The sequence below is a fragment of the Lonchura striata genome, chromosome Z (genome assembly GCF_046129695.1).
Source record: "Lonchura striata isolate bLonStr1 chromosome Z, bLonStr1.mat, whole genome shotgun sequence".
Taxonomy (NCBI): Eukaryota; Metazoa; Chordata; class Aves; order Passeriformes; family Estrildidae; genus Lonchura; species Lonchura striata.
Window position 1 is genome coordinate 54481028 of NC_134642.1, and position 16256 is coordinate 54497283.

Below are 16256 nucleotides of genomic sequence, written 5' to 3' on the forward strand. Positions count from 1 at the left end.
CCAGATTTTTAATCTTTAAGAAGATTTAAGAAATCCCTGGCAAATCTTGGCCCATGGAGAGCTCTCTCAGCACCTCATGGAGTTAAGGAGTTAAATTCAGGTAGTACAGAGACAGAGCAGTGAGAAGTTATAAGAAAATCCTGAAGTAAGGGTGATGCTTATAAATTCAAAGAATGAACTTCAGTTTTCTTCAGCTTAATTGTCTGGTCAAGAACCCATTACACTCTCTAGTACTGTCTTTAAAGTGCATTTACAAATTGCATCAACAATTTAATTAAAGAATAAAAGACTCCATGAAAATGCTTTCTGATACAGAGTAATGATTTTAGCCTGACAGTGAACATAAACACTCATGTCTTCATAACTTAAAAGATGAGCAGGCTCTACTTTAAAAGGAAGGCAGCCTTTTCAATAATATGCAGGGAATTTGTTTTTGTACTCCAATATTGCTCTTTTCCAAATAAAATGAGACATAAACATCTCTTTGTGTGATCTGTGTTGATATCCTGTGCTATAAACTCCTTCCTTACAGAGTCCCTGATCCTTATCTTTCCCTGCTTCTATAAATCACATGAACTAATCTGATTAGTGCCTTCCCCATCTCAGCACAGTCTTCCTGGAAGATCAAAACCAGACTAGTACCATGCTCTCAGGATGAGAGGCACCATGTTTTTCAAAGAAGTCTGTTCCCACACAAAAGGACAATTTAATCACTCTACAGAAAATTGCCTCCAGATGCAAAAAAGCAGAGAATGGATTTGAGGGTCTCATTTTACCAAAACCAAAAACAAGGAATTACAGTATAGCCTGCACTAGCTTTAGAAACAAATTGTGGTACAATAGCACAATTTGGCTATTACACCAGGCATTGGATATTGTATTTCACTGAGATATAACAATGGAGAAGTTATTTCAGCACCAGCAAAATTCAAGTCCGGACATTTAGCTCACCTACCTTATGTGTCCACTGCCTTGTCTAGAAAAGCCTTCTCCCATATAGCTTACAGAAGAGCTCTGTGTGTCACAGTATTTTTGCTGTTAAAAATAAGCAAGCCACATTACAGTAGTTCCAGATGACACAGAGGCAAGTAAATAAATGTCACAGTGCCCTATCATTCTCTTTCCTAGTAAATGGAATGAAGAAAAAAAAGCGCTGCCTGGCTAGAGAACTCCTATTCAGAACAACCTGTCAACACAAGAGGAAAAGCTGAATGACTAAGGTACAGAACACATGAAAGAGTCATGGGAGGAAGATTTAAAAATATTTCTGTGAGTATACACACACAATAATACATTTAGAAATGTTAGGGTTTTTTTTAATCTTGCTCACATATCAAAGAATACAGGAAATACCACAGAAAGAGGATCAATGCAACATTGATCTTTTTAAAGCAGACTGGCAAAGTAACATATTGTGCCGTGGGCTTTTTAACAGAAACGCACAACTTGCATAAGCAGAAATTACTGTACATGCTGTAGTTGTGAGAAAGCATATTAACATGCCAAAGAACATATTTATGCAGCACTGAGTTGCTTCAAACCAGTGAAACAAAGTTTCATTGATTTCGGAATGAGATTTTCACCAGTGTTCAAAGAGAGCCAGCTGTGGCTTCAGGTGTGAACTCAGACACTTTCAAAACCCCACAGATTTACAAAGCCTTTGGAGAAACAGCTAAGTTCTGAAAACAAGTACAGCAGACTTTCTCTTCCAGTTCTCAAAAAACCCCACCAAAGCCAACAGGTAGCTTGTATTAAGTCAGGTAACCACAACTTTGTGCTCAACTGTTTCTCTGGCAATATAAATGTTTCCTGGGAAGCATAAGGTAAAACAAACCTTGAGCAGAGATACCAGCACAGTAACACAGACTGATGGGTAGAGACACAAATGTTTCCTGGTCGAGTGTAAACAAATTAGAGGGGGCTTGGTCAATTGTTTAGATAAAGTTGGATAAGGAGAAGCCTGCTGAAAAAAAAATGTAAAAAAAAAAAAAAAAAAAATCAATGTAAGTAGTTTGGATTTAGGAAGAGACCTGAATGCAGGTCTGGAAAACAGAAAGAGAATGAGAAGTGACCCTTTTGGGTTACAAGGCAAAAGTGAGACTTCAAAAAGTTCAAATATGCATCTGAACTTTGGAAGCCTTACAATTAAGGAGTCAGACTTGGAAATCCTTTGATGTTTGCCCAGCAGAATTTCCAGCTGGGTGGAGAAAGATCCAGAGATTCAGCATAAGAGCAGCTCCTTTCCTGAACCCTCACAAGATAAGAGCCTGACTCACACAGCGCAGAACAAAACCTTCTCTTTTTGGCCCTGTCGTTGCCAGGCAACAGATCCATTGAGAAGCACAAGTTCAAGGATGCTGATTAACCCATTAGCTTCTCAATTAAAACACTAATTCGGGCACTGGCAGGTTTAAGAACCCCGCAGGGTGCTTCCCTGTGCCAGTGTGACATCCCACCCAGGCATTGCCCAGTGCCAGCAAGCTCTGCCATGGGGCCGGTGGCCATGGTTTTGCCTGAGAGCACTCCACCACAGCAGAGGCTGGTGTGCCTTTCAAAACTGGGAAACAAAAGAAGAAGGAAGGAATAATAACTGTGATGAAGGAATGTGAATTATTCATAAGAAATTAATGCAAGCCACCAGGGGTGAGCATGGAGAGAGTTTTGTTGTGCTCATAGGATGGGTAGCTGCTCAGCTGCACTTTCACGGAATTTCATCTGTACTGTTCACAAGATGACAATTTTACATCATAAGAGGTCCCCTGATGGCACGTATTAATTTATAATCAAGGCAAAAGGAAGGGAGTTTTGGTGTGTCACACTAGTAAAACACACAAACTGCTCCCTCAAGGCATATATGCGCATACATTAAAACTTTAGCAATGGCACTAGAATTAATAAGAGCAATGACATATACCCCAACTATTCACACACACTTCATGACAACCCAAAGCCAATGCCTGGTACTCACACTGTTCAGAAGTGGGGCCATGCAGCTCAGTGGCAAATAGGGGAAAAATAAATATTTTGAGGCCTGGCACATACTTTAAAAAAAAAAAAAAAAACAAAAATAAAAAAAAAATAAAATAAAAAAAAAAAAAAAAACAAAAAAAAAAAAAAAAACATATCAAACCAAACCAAACCAAACCAAACCATAACAAAAAAGATGAACAGTAAGGCCACATAAACAAGTATTCTTTCAGAAGACAAACATTCTGTGTAACAAGGGCTGTGTATCTTTTAAGCGTATTTATCAATGTATTCATTGCATTAGTCAACATGTATGAAATTATGTAAGCATAGAGCACTGTAAATATATACTATTTAGATGATGCAAGAGTATGGATGAAAACTAGTTCTATTAATTCTTTTCCAAGAGTCTATTATTACATTCTTCTGTTCCTTCAAACTAAATTTATTTTTTATTATGTTTAGCCTAATGCAAATAAGTATCTGTTTGGGTTTGAGAGAGTTTGGGTTTCTTCCCTGTTCCTCCTCCTCCTGCTGTAAAGAATATTAACAGAAAACAAATGTTTTCAAAATTGAAGATAATAGAGAAATTAAAATTACACTCTGACACAGATAATCTCAGGAAAAAAGAAAAAAAAAAAAAGCCAGTATCTATAGTCTATCAATTGCTAAGTATTGCTGGATAGTGTTGTGTTTCAGAAAGCATCCCAGGGAATTACTGCATTGTACTATAACAAGGAAAAATGAAAAAAACTTTTTAATTAAAATAAAGAAAAACTAAACCACAAAAAACCTAAACAAATTAAATCTAACAAACTAAACACATTAAATCCCCTAGAACATTTAAATTTATTTTTACCACCTGTGTTGCAATTGGCAAATCCCATTTATTGCTGCCCTGACAAAATTTATATGGTTCATAGATAGGAAAAAAGAGAGGAATATTGCTGGTTCCAAAGTAAAATAAGGTATTTGCTGTCATGCCACTTTGCAGCACTGGAATACAGTTTTAGCTTGGGAAGGAGGTTGATCTTTTTAGAAGTGTTTTTAGACATTTTTCTTTCTGCATTTCATTTCAATCCTAACTGGCTTTTTTCCTTCCTAAAATTTTGTCACCCATTCTTTTCAGCTTAAAGCAGTGGCTGGTTGTTGTGAAGATAGTCAGGCCATGACACACAGCAGAAGATCCTCACAGACATGTAAATTGAAATTTTATGAGATACCACCCTTTCAGTCCCACTGGGATCTAAAGACACTTTGTTTTCAATTGACATACAGAAAAATGAGTACATTTTCCTGAGAAGAAAGTACTTTATCTAATCCTTTTTTTTTTTTTTTCCCATGATATCATTATACAATGGCAAATAGCAAGTGATGCACTTATTAAATTCTAGTTTGGCACAGAGCAACCAAAAGAGAATTAAACATTTTCATGTCTTCCACTGGGGAATACCTTTCTATCTGTTCCCTTTAATGTTAGAACTTGAAATAGCTGGAAGAAAATAGATCCATTTTCTTCTATGAAGTTTTATTCAAGTTTTATTACCTCCATAGTCCACAGAGGCCAGTTCCATCATCTTAAGTACACCTGCAAGAATTAATTCTGTCTATTTACTGCATTTTATCTACATTATATACTTTTAGATTTATTTGAGATTGAGTGCCAAAAGTATGCAAGAATTACATGTTTTTAAATTAACTTTAGCTTATGATTTGCTGTAGCATCAAAGTGAAATAAAAAGCTAATTTATGGATATATAAAAGGACCATACCATGATTTTGTGATAACATTTTACATATTGAAAAATCAGAAAAGTCCTTGCAGTTCAAGACTTCCACGCTGCTGGCATAGAAATCTTACCCTCACTACTTAATGCTTATATCTTTATTGCCTGAATGGCAGACATTCCCACTATTGTTGAAGAAAGTTGCTGGAGAATATTTCTTTACTTAGAAAAGTTTAGAATTCATTGTCCAATCCAAAATGTATTTCTCCTTATTTATAAATGAGAAAACAACTAGAATCAAATAGTGATTTAAAAAAATGTAATAATAATAATAATTTAATAATAAGCATATTCAAAGGAACATTTGACAAATATCTTAGTATCTCTCCACAGTTTATATGGACAATCAAAAAGGAGAAAAAGGACAGTTTCTTACTTCTGACATAAATCAACGTAAGTACAAAATAAATTGAGGTTGTGTGATTTGAAATTATAAGGGGTCCTATATATGTGTAGTCTCTCCCACACAAGAAGAAAGTCAATTACAAAGTGATTCTTAAAATGGATATAATGGGAGGTATTAATGTAGGGACTGCAGAAGAAAAGAAAATGCATTTCTGAACTATGTCCCAGTGCTTTGTTCTATCAGCAATGGCCCTAAAATCAATATCAGCTCCAATACAAACTATTGGTTCATTGTTTTAAGCTTAAAAAAAAAAAAAAAAAAAAAAAAAAAACCACCAAAATCCACAGCCATTTGCACTGTTGAATTGCCCTTCTCTCCTATCTCCTTTTCACTGAGGATTTTCCTTAACAACCATTTACTCATCCAGAATATCACTACTTTCTTGTCTGCTTTGCCTTTCAGACTTTCGATTTTTTCAAAACAAAATAAAATCTATGTGCCAACAAATATTTCTAATGAGGACATGCTTGACACACAAAGTTGTCTTCCTGTATAGTGCAATGGCTTTAAAAATGACAGCTCTTCATGTGCAAAGCAGATGGAACTCCTCAAATCTAGTAGAAGTGGACTCCAAACCTGTAGGCAGACTGGAGAGGACTTCTGTTCAATTTTAAAATGAGAAAGAGTTGGCAGGATAGAACACTATTAAATGTTTACACTTGAAGTAAAAAACTGCATAGCTTTACATCAGTAGCAAAATGACTTTTTACTGTTTGTCAAACATTCCTGTCTGCATGAAAAATACACTTCTGACACTGAATTACATCAGACCCTTCAACATTTAATTTTTAATAGTTATTGCATACAACATTACAGAAGTTGGAATAACGATTAAAAGGCAGGACACAAAATAATACTATAAAATCTTGTTCAGTTATCTGACTGGCTTGTGGTTTGGTATCTCATATTGACCAAAACTACACCTATTCAAGTGTAAAAAAAATGTCCTAGGAAACCTGTGATTAAAAGTCAAACTGGTAAACATTAGTGGCCTAATTTTTCATATATGGTGATAATTATTTATATCAGTATTTGTTTGAAATGAAGCTTTGACTACCAGTATTGGCATCACACATTATTGTGATGGTTGGGGTTTTTATTTCTCTTCTTTGGAAAAGCTGTGAAAACAGAGATCAGTCACAGCTAACAAACATCCTGGAACAGTACTGTGATTCTGCATTGAACTTGCCCAAGCCTAGCAATTTTTCAGTTTTATTCTTTTACTCTCATTCATATCACTAACTTGTTTTTTTAGTTAGTGACACCAAAGTCAAACAGCAATGCCCTAAATTATCTCTAAAAACCAACCAACCAAAGAAAAAAATCATCATGGGCAAATAATTCAAAGCACTTTTAGTAATCTATAAAAATAAGACTTCATATTTGTCAGAGAAATATAGTTCTTGGTATTAGGTTTTTCTTTTTGTAAAGTTCCTAAGATTTCATGTATTTAGAAAAAAAAAAAAAAAAAAACAACTAAAACAAAACATTTAATGCTACATTGTAACTTTCACTACTAAATCACAGAACTACAATATCATAGAAACATTTAGATTGGAAAAGACCTCCAAAATTATTAGATCCAACCTTTAACCCATACCCATCACCATTGTGACAACTAAACCATAGTACTGAGTGTCACATCCAGTCACTTAAACGCCTCAAGGGATGGTGACTCTACCACCTCCCTGGGTAGCCCATTCCAAGGTTTAACAACCCCTTCCATGAAGAAATTCTTCCTGATTTCCAACCTGAACCTCCTCTGGTACACCTTGAGGCCATATCCTCTTGTCTTTGTTCTTTGCCTCGGAGATGCCAACTCCCACCCAGCTACAACCTCATTTCAGGCAGTGGTAGAGAGTGATAAGGTTCCCTCCTGAGCTTCCTTTTCTCCAGGTTAAACACCCTGGAGGTCTCAACCACTCCTTATAGGACTTGCATTCCAGACCTTTCACCAGCTCTGTTGACCTTCTCTAGACATGCTCCAGCCTGTCAGTGAGCCCTCTTGTAGTGAGGGGCCCAGAATTGGACACAGCATTTGAGGTATGGCCTCAATGCCTAGTACAGGGGACAACTTTTTTCTGGTCCTACATGGTCACATTATTGGTGATAAAGGTTAGGATGCCATTGGCCTTCCTGGCCACCTCAGAACACACTGGCTCGTGTTTGCCAAAAGCCTCGAAGATGAGCACACACTGGGTCATGTTTGCCAAAAGCCTCTAAGGAGAAATTCAGGGACCAGATGCCAACTGTATTTAGCTTCATTCACCACAAGTCTCTGGGTCTGGTCATCCAACAATTCAGCCAGTTTTTTACCCATCAAACAGTCCACCCATCCAAACCATGCGAGTATAACTCTTATTCCTTCTAGGGAGCAGGTAATCTTCATGCTCTAGATATACGCAGGTCAAGTTTTACATGTACAAAGAGGACTGAGAAATGAAACATAATAAAGAGATGGGATGGACAGAAGAACATACCATTCTTTCACTTGCTCTTTCTAGGCTTCAAAGCTGAGTGCTGAATACCTTCCACCCACTTACTGGTGTCTGACATCCACATCACCTCTGAATCTGTTCCAAAGCATGAGATCAGGATACTGAATAACAAACCCTGGATCAGCACATCTTTGAAGTTTTGACTGATCATTGAACTCTATTTGACTCTGAATGGACCTACATCACTCAAATCTCCTTTGTCTCCATTTTGTGTGGGTTAAGTTTTCATTTTCAGCTCCCTCCTAAGTTCTTTGTTCCCAGGCCTATAATTTCTCACTTGAACCAAAGTGTCTTTTTTGTTCACTCATGCTCCTGTGACAGGCATGGACACTCTGCTTTTCTGGCTGACAGGCACAAAATTTGTAGCACATAAGTACTGCTCTTGTAATTTTTATTCTTGTCATTTTCTTCATCTCTCTAGCAATTTAATACGCTTGGGACAAACCTGAGACAATTTATTCTTGCTTCCCTCCTGTCTGCCAAAAACAATCTTTTCTGTTTCTCACATAAAAATATAATCTGTACTTGAGATAACTTCTGAAAATTCTTCTTCAGACACATAAAACTGATCAGCAACAACACCAACTAGGCAAGACAATAAAGAGACCCAGCAGCTCTGAGTGTTGTAGAGTACTGCTTGTACCCTGAATTGAGAAGGCACACTAACGAGCTAAGCAAAATCTAAGAATGACCAGGGTTTCACGTGATGTGCAGGGTCTGGAGCCTGTGTTTATTCTCCTTATTTCTGTATTTGCATCCATTATCCTCAGTTCAAAATTGTAGACAACTCTTTGTAAATGAATAATGTCTCAGAGTATCTGCAACACCCAAATATTCTTTGACCCTTTTAACAAAATTCAGGTTGGTTTGCTTGTTTGTTATTTTGGAAAAAAAGCAGCAGAGGAACATTAAGTTTCATCATATATTTCTTCTGCTCTCTACTGTAAGCACACACCAGAGACTGACAGTGAAATAGCAGTAAACTCTTTTTTCATTTTTAAAGGCTATCACTTTTTTTCCAGTCTTAGTCTTGGTCATGTTCTGTAATTCTTCCTCAGTTTTTTTTCTCAGAAACACAGTGTTTTCTCAGAAACAGGGCTTTCCTGTGTCTTGAGCTTTAAAAAAAAAAAACAAAAACAAACAAAAAAAAATCTAAGTTTGAAGCACACCTATTTGAAATATCAAAAGAAGCAAACTGACCAGAAGAGATTTTCTCAGTCTGTGATACATGGACAGGGGAAACCATTACAGTTGCTCTCTCCTCACATCCCATGACCACTCCCAAACTTCAAAAAATCTAGGCTTTCCCATACACACAAACAAAATACAGTGAGACCAAAGTTTAAATAAGTAGCACACGCTGTTTGGTCTTTTTTATATTGTTATCAAAGAAAACTATTATGCCAAAATTCAGCTGTATATACCCAGACTAGTATTCTTGGGATGAGGAAAGTGGGAAGATAACATGTTCAAAAAAGTAGTGAGGCTTTGGATGGAAAAATAAAAATTAATTGGCTACTGAAAACCTAAAGTCAGAGAAGGATGAAAAAGAGGGAAACTCTGTAAAAGCACATTCTTTCTCTAAAAATATGTTTTGACAGAGAAACTCTTTAATCATTTAAGAGTTATGTTCAGCCAGTTAAAATGCAGGTAAAAAAACGCTGAGAAGTCCTCTGGATCATTTTTCTGTGTAACCCAGGCTCAAATCTCTTCACAGAGAAGTAACATGCAATTTAAAAGTGTCAAGGAATGGAAAAGGAGGACACACAGAGACTTCACTTTTGGTATGAACAGGTGTATTCATAAATCTTTGCTGCTTTATAAATATGGTTCATACCTAGATCAAAACAGGTTGCCAGCTCTTGGTCCCAATTAACTTTATTTTGCACTTGCCCATTTTTTTCAGTTTGTAGTAATTACAGACAGTTCTTTAAGGAAAAAAAAAAAATCTGCTGTCTTGTTCTGGCCTTTGATTTTGACTGTTACAAGCATAAATTACACATTTACCAACCTAACCTGTACCTGTGCTTGTTATGCCCGTGTAATCTAATAATCTGTTTCCTTTTTCTCTAGTGACTTACAGACCAACACCCCAAAATCCCTTTATCTTTTGTGACATCTCCCTCCTGGCTGAAATTTCACTTTTTCTCCTGCTTTCTGAAAAGCATGAGTATAAGAGGGCTCTTCCTCCCCCCACCTACTTTTAGTGATTTCTTTGCTCACCTCCTAACACACAGTTCATTAGCCTGTGGTGTATGTCTAATTTCCACATTGGTTGGCTGTCACAGAAGAAAAGGATAGTTACTTCCAAAAATCAGATTTTTCTCATTCTCTGCCTTTAATAAAATTTTAACCTGAGTCATGGGTATTTTCAGAAGAGTCAGATTTACTCTCAGTTATGCTAACAATGAAGTTAAACCGATATTAACTTAATTAATGATGGACATTTTCTGTCTGTTGTGATATTTTTCAAACACTGCAGAAACCATTATCTTTCTCAAAGTTACACACATGCTTTGAATGACAACATATATGCTTGAGCATCTTGCCACCTCAGTGGCAAACCTGAATTATAATATTTCAAGGCTGAATTGCTGCAGAACACGCAGCACATATTAGTCATTGTTCCCCAAAGCTTGACCCAGAAGCATCTGCAGATAAGGCACCTATCAAAAAGGTGATCTGGTTCTGTACTCTTATCATTTGGGATGAGATAAAAAATCTTACAAAGTGTTTCTGTTTGGAATATCTTAGTTGTCTTATCTTTTGAGTTGCTATATTTAACCTGGTAAATATTTTAAACCAATATTTTCCCAAAGAGATTAGGTTTTCCCATTATTTTGCAGATGACTATGACAAGCACAAAAATACAATGATGGCAAAATTCAGGCAGTAGATACTGTTACATGCAGAATGAGAAAAATTAAACAAAATTTGCAAGAGAGAAGAGAAGCTAATTATGTCCAGGAGTAGAGTTAAATTTCCTAAACATAAATACACCATGGCCTTAAGACTATAGAGAATCTAAGATCTAGAAAACTACAAAGAGCAGATAAAGAAATCATAATGTCATGTATGTCAGATTTTTATCGTATTATTTTATTGAGATTGCTCCAATACTTCTCTGAAATTACCAATCAAAACTTTATTTAACACAATTTCCACTGAAAAGGTGGTAGAAAAAGTGGCATCAAAGTTCTGAGATCACCATTCCACCAGAACCATTAATCTATTTAAAGGGACCCACGTATATGGAATGGTCTACATTATAGGTTATGCTATGGATGCAGTTTTGTTGGTACATTGGAAAGCTATAAACGAACAACAAAAGCAAAACAAGTCAAAGATATGCCCCAGAAGAAAATTCTCAATAACTGTAGAGGTTGATTAGAAAATAAGGGGCAGGTAACAGAAGAAGAAAACCAAGGACAAAATAGACATCATGCCATCTTCTCCAAAAGGGAAACTGGTGATTCACAAGTGGACTTAACAGAAACACCTTCTTGCATCTGTACATCATTGCTTGTTCCTGATGATGGGCATAGACCATCAAAAGAAAGTGTCTCTGTCCCTTGAACTTGTGCTAACACTATTCTAGTCATCTGGGTAGAGGTGAAAGGCAGAAGTACAAGCCATCTTCAGGGGTGAATGGACAACTTAATAAAAAACAGATTAATCTAGGAAAAAAATTCAGAGGTAGACTTAATAAGCCCTACTTGTCAAAAATTAGTGAATATATTTTTAGCTGAGACAAAGTTTATTTTATATATTCCCAGAGACAGGAACAGTAGGGGATCTAATAAAAGAAGGGGAGAAGTTCCTACAAATTCAATATTGAGGTACTATCTTTAAAAGAAAGTTTCTTCAACCTGTATTTCTTTGTGCTTCTCTTCAAACAATATATTCACAGCTGGATCTTATCCCCTTATTAATGAGGTGCTGCTTATGTGGACTGAACTTAACTATAAAGTTTGTTTTATGTCAGAAAAAGGACAAATTCAACTATCATCAACAAATGCTCATCACTCTTGTGCAAAATTGCAATGTGAAACTGAATGCTAATATAAGGCAAGTGTTGAAATGCAATACAACTGTGTCCTAGATCATTGTGAAGAGTGGAACTGTTTATACATATTAATAGATGCAAGAATATGAATAGTTTGATGGAACTGTCATCCACTTCATTAAGGAAATGCTGGAAAAACATCAAAACAGTATGAAAAGTTGATGACCTACTTTTAAAATACTCAAGCTAGATTAATAAGTAGGAATGAAATGAGTTTGAGTTTCCAGCTCTCTTACTTTCTTCTGATGCATTGGTGTACTAAGCTATATAAGCCCTTTCCATAAGCTGGAAAGGTCTTTATACAGCTTTGGCATGGAATAGTTTTTAATTTGTCTCCCACAGTTTGATGACAAGATTCTCTTGACAAGGTATGATTGCAAGGTCCTCCTTTAACAGTTCAACACTCCTGGTATATTTCAGTATTACTGAAATATATTACTTAGATACTTCACATACATGGAGTATGAATGTTTTCATGTAATCATATATTTATAAACCAAAATTCTAGTTACTTTAATTGATGGCAGAAAAAAGCCAAAATTGCCTTCAATTGTTAAATAACTGACAATGGCCAATACCTCAGAGTGTGGCCTTTCAGAGGGACCTGATTTTGGAGAGGTGAACCTTCTGAAATCCAACAAAGACAAATGCAAGACTCTGTACCTGGGGAGGAACAAGCCCAGGCACTGGTACCAGCTGGGGGGTGACCTGCTGGAGACCAGCTCTGTGCAGGAGGACCCGAGGGTCTGTGAGCCAGTGGTGTGTCGTTGTAGCCAAGTAAGCCCATGGTATCCTGGACTGCATTTGTAAGGACGTTGTCAGCAGGTCAAGGGAATTGATCCTGGTCCTCAGCACTGTGAAGCTGGAAGCTGGAATGCTGTATCCAGTTCTGGACTCCTCAGCACACAACAGGCATGGAGCTCCTGGTGCAGGTCCTGCAGGGAGTTACAAAGTTGATCAAGAGGCTGGAACATCTATCTCTCTTATGAGGATAAGCTGAGGGAGCTAGGCCTGTTGAGCCACAAGAAGAGATAGCTAAGATGGGCCTCACCAATGTCTATGAGTGTCTGAATGGAGGGTGTCAAGAGTATGAATCCAGGCCCCTCTTGGTGGTGCCAAGCAAGGACAAGGGACAATGGGCAGACATTGATGTACAGAAAGTTCCACCTGAGCATGAGGAAAAACAAAAGGCACTTTTGTGAGAATAACTGAACACTGGAACAGATTGCCCAGAAAGGCTGTGGAGTCTCCCTCCCTGGAGATATTCAAGAACTATCTGGACACAATCCCACACAATGTGCTCTGGGAGGGTCTTGGTGGACCAGATGGTTGGGCCAGATGACCCTTCTAACCTGACCAATTCTGTGATTCTGTGAACCCAGATAAATCTCAAAAGAGCTGAGTAATTTACAAATCAAATTAGCACAGAATGACGACAATATTGATATTATTTGTTAGTGCTAGATTTCTTTGCTATGTGCTAAAGAATGCTCTACCTCTAACTGCTTATCTCAGCAGAATTATTTTTTAACACTGCAGGTTATTGAAGAAGGTGAGCTACAAATTTAGAGGTCTGTTAAGTCTGCAGTTTCTCTGGAAAACATGAGTGAAGATATTGAAAAGGTGGAGTTAACTTTTTTAAAATCCTTTAACAGAAAGGCTTTTTGACAAAGCACTTTGTTAGGAGCAAGTGTATGTGTTTTGTTTTCTGAAAGAAATCTAACACGTCCTGCTGAAAGGTGATTCATAAATACATGTTTTCCCTTAATATTTATTTAAGTTAAACACTAGTGTTTTGCAATTTTTTCTCTTTTTCCTCAGCATCAGTGAGCTCATTCACATTTTCTTGGTGATTAGTACTCTGCACACTATACATCTGCACAAAGAAAACTGCAATTACTCCAAGCACAGTCTGTATACAGGTCACAATAATTGTCTTTGGCTACTTGTAAAATAGCAATTTTTTACAAGTGTTCGTAACGTCAATAGCTTTTGCAGAGAACAAAAAACTTGAAACATGTCAGAATTCACAGGATTTTATCTGCAGGATCATAGTTCCTCTAGAAAATAGGAGCTATAAGCGAAAGATAAAGCATTCAAATAATAAAAAAGGTCCTGAAAGAGTCTCACAACACTAAAAATTGATTCTGCTAGATGTTGTATCATTGAATAGCACGGCACTGCATTAGCACTTACAGAAAACACAGTCTAATAAAAATATCACCATATAAAAAAACGTTGTCTTGGTTCGACAAGACAGGAGTCTGTGAAAGAGGGCAAAGCCTCCTGTGCAATGGAGAACGGCAAACCCCCCTGCCTCTGAATTACCAGGATCTTTAAATTAAAAGGCTCTCAGGCAAAGATATGGGAATGGGAGTAACAATTCTTTACTAGGAGAAAACTAGACAACAATTTAAAAAAGGCAAATGCAATCAGTACAAACAAAACCAGTGAAAAAGTCCAGAACCTGAGGAGTTGGGGTGCCCGTAGCAGTCCTGCTGGGATCATTGCTCCCCTTGCAGTGGTTGATGAATTGCAGCTGCAGTGGTGATCTTTAGAAAGGTATAGTTTTCCTCTGAAGATCTGGTGGCAGTGGGGCCGGTCTTCCTCTGCGCCGGGGTTGCCTCCGAGCTCCGCCACCGTCGCCTCAGCGCGCTCCGGCTGCTTCGCTGCGAGTGCCGCCGAAGAGAGCTGCTTCTCTGGCAATCCCGCGAAGAGAGAGCGTGAGCTGCCTCTCTCCCCAAAAGCTACCCCTTTATACCCAATAAAAGAGTGCTTGGCTTCCCCCTCTGGGTGGAACATCTCACAATAGGATGGTGTTATGTTACCAGCCCTGCATTGAATCAGTCAATGGCCCACTAACAAACCATTACCTCTTAGGAGCAAAACCGATTCTTGGAAAAGATAACAAAACCTGTCCAACAGGTTTGCCTTCAACAGATGGCAAATAGAATACAAGCTTATCTTACAACCCAGGACATTATCCACCCCTTATTCTATTTCCATCTGCACACCATGAAATCTTACACCCAGTTCTCACTTAAGACCAAGTTTCCCTGTGGTACACAGCGGGTCTCCCCATCTTTCTGCATTACCCACCAAGTGTAACCAGGTCCTTGAGCAAAGACAATCCCACAAATGGGTTGGTCTTTGCCTGAGGTGGGATTAATCCAAACAGTTTTCCCTAAAATACCTTTCATATGTACTACAGGGACCTTATCTCCATCTACTGCGTGTAAGGGTTCTGACTGGGCAGGGCCAGCTCGATTGACAGACCCTGGGGTGTTGACCATCCAGGTTGCCTTTGCCAGGTTAATTTCCCAGTTTCTAAATGTTCCCCCACCAAGTGCCTTTAGGGTAGTCTTAAGGAGTCCGTTGCACCGTTCAACTTTGCCGGCAGCCGGAGCATGATAGGGAATATGATAGATCCATTCGATACCATGTTCTCTGGCCCAGGTGTTGATAAGGCTGTTCTTGAAATGGGTGCCGTTGTCAGACTCAATTCTCTCAGGGGTGTCGTGTCTCCACAGGACTTGCTTTTCCAAGCCTAAGATGGTGTTCCGGGCAGTGGCATGAGGTACAGGGAAAGTCTCCAGCCATCCAGTGGTGGCTTCCACCATGGTCAGCACGTAGCGCTTGCCTTGGCCTGTCTGGGGCAGTGTGATATAGTCAATCTGCCAGGCCTCCCCATACTTGTACTTGGACCACCGCCCACCATACCATAGGGGCTTCACTCTCTTGGCCTGTTTGATGGCAGCACACGTCTCACAGTCATGGATAACCTGGGAAACACTGTCCATGGTTAGATCCACCCCTCGGTCTCGTGCCCACTTGTAGGTGGCATCTCTGCCCTGATGACCTGAGGCATCATGAGCCCATCGAGCCAGGAACAACTCCCCCTTATGGTGCCAATCTAAGTCTATCTTTGACACCTCTATTTTTGCTTCCTGATCTACCTGCTCGTTGTTTCGGTGCTCCTCATTAGCCCGACTTTTGGGGACATGGGCATCTACATGACGGACTTTCACCGTCAGCTTTTCCACCCGAGAGGCAATGTCTTTCCATATATCAGCAGCCCAGATTGGCTTTCCTCTACGTTGCCAGTTGGCCTTCCTCCACCTTCCCAGCCAGCCCCACAGAGCATTGGCTACCATCCATGAATCAGTATAAAGGTAGAGCTTTGGCCACTTCTCCCTTTCAGCAATGTCCAGAGCCAGCTGAACGGCCTTGAGCTCAGCGAGTTGACTTGATCCACCTTCTCCTTCGGTAGCTTGTGCAACTTGGCGTGTGGGGCTCCATACGGCTGCTTTCCACTTCCGGTTCATCCCTACAATGCGACAGGAACCGTCAGTGAAAAGAGCATAGCAGGTCTCCTCTGCTGGTAGTTGGTTGTATGGTGGAGCTTCTTCAGCTCTTGCCACTTGTACCTGCTCCTCATCATCAGTGAGACCAAAGTTTTCACCTTCTGGCCAGTTCGTAATTATCTCCAAAATCCCAGGGAGATTCAGGTTTCCAATACGGGCACGTTGAGT

The 16256-nt window shown here is 38.7% G+C and overlaps 1 long non-coding RNA gene across 1 annotated transcript; it reads left to right on the forward strand.

Moving 5' to 3' along the window:
- Positions 1-1257: 1257 nt before the first annotated feature.
- On the forward strand, positions 1258-7981 carry LOC144248304 (uncharacterized). The gene is made up of 3 exons (XR_013341681.1): positions 1258-1269; positions 5088-5147; positions 7665-7981. It is a non-coding gene; the product is annotated as an uncharacterized LOC144248304 (long non-coding RNA).
- The last annotated feature ends 8275 nt before the right edge of the window (positions 7982-16256 follow it).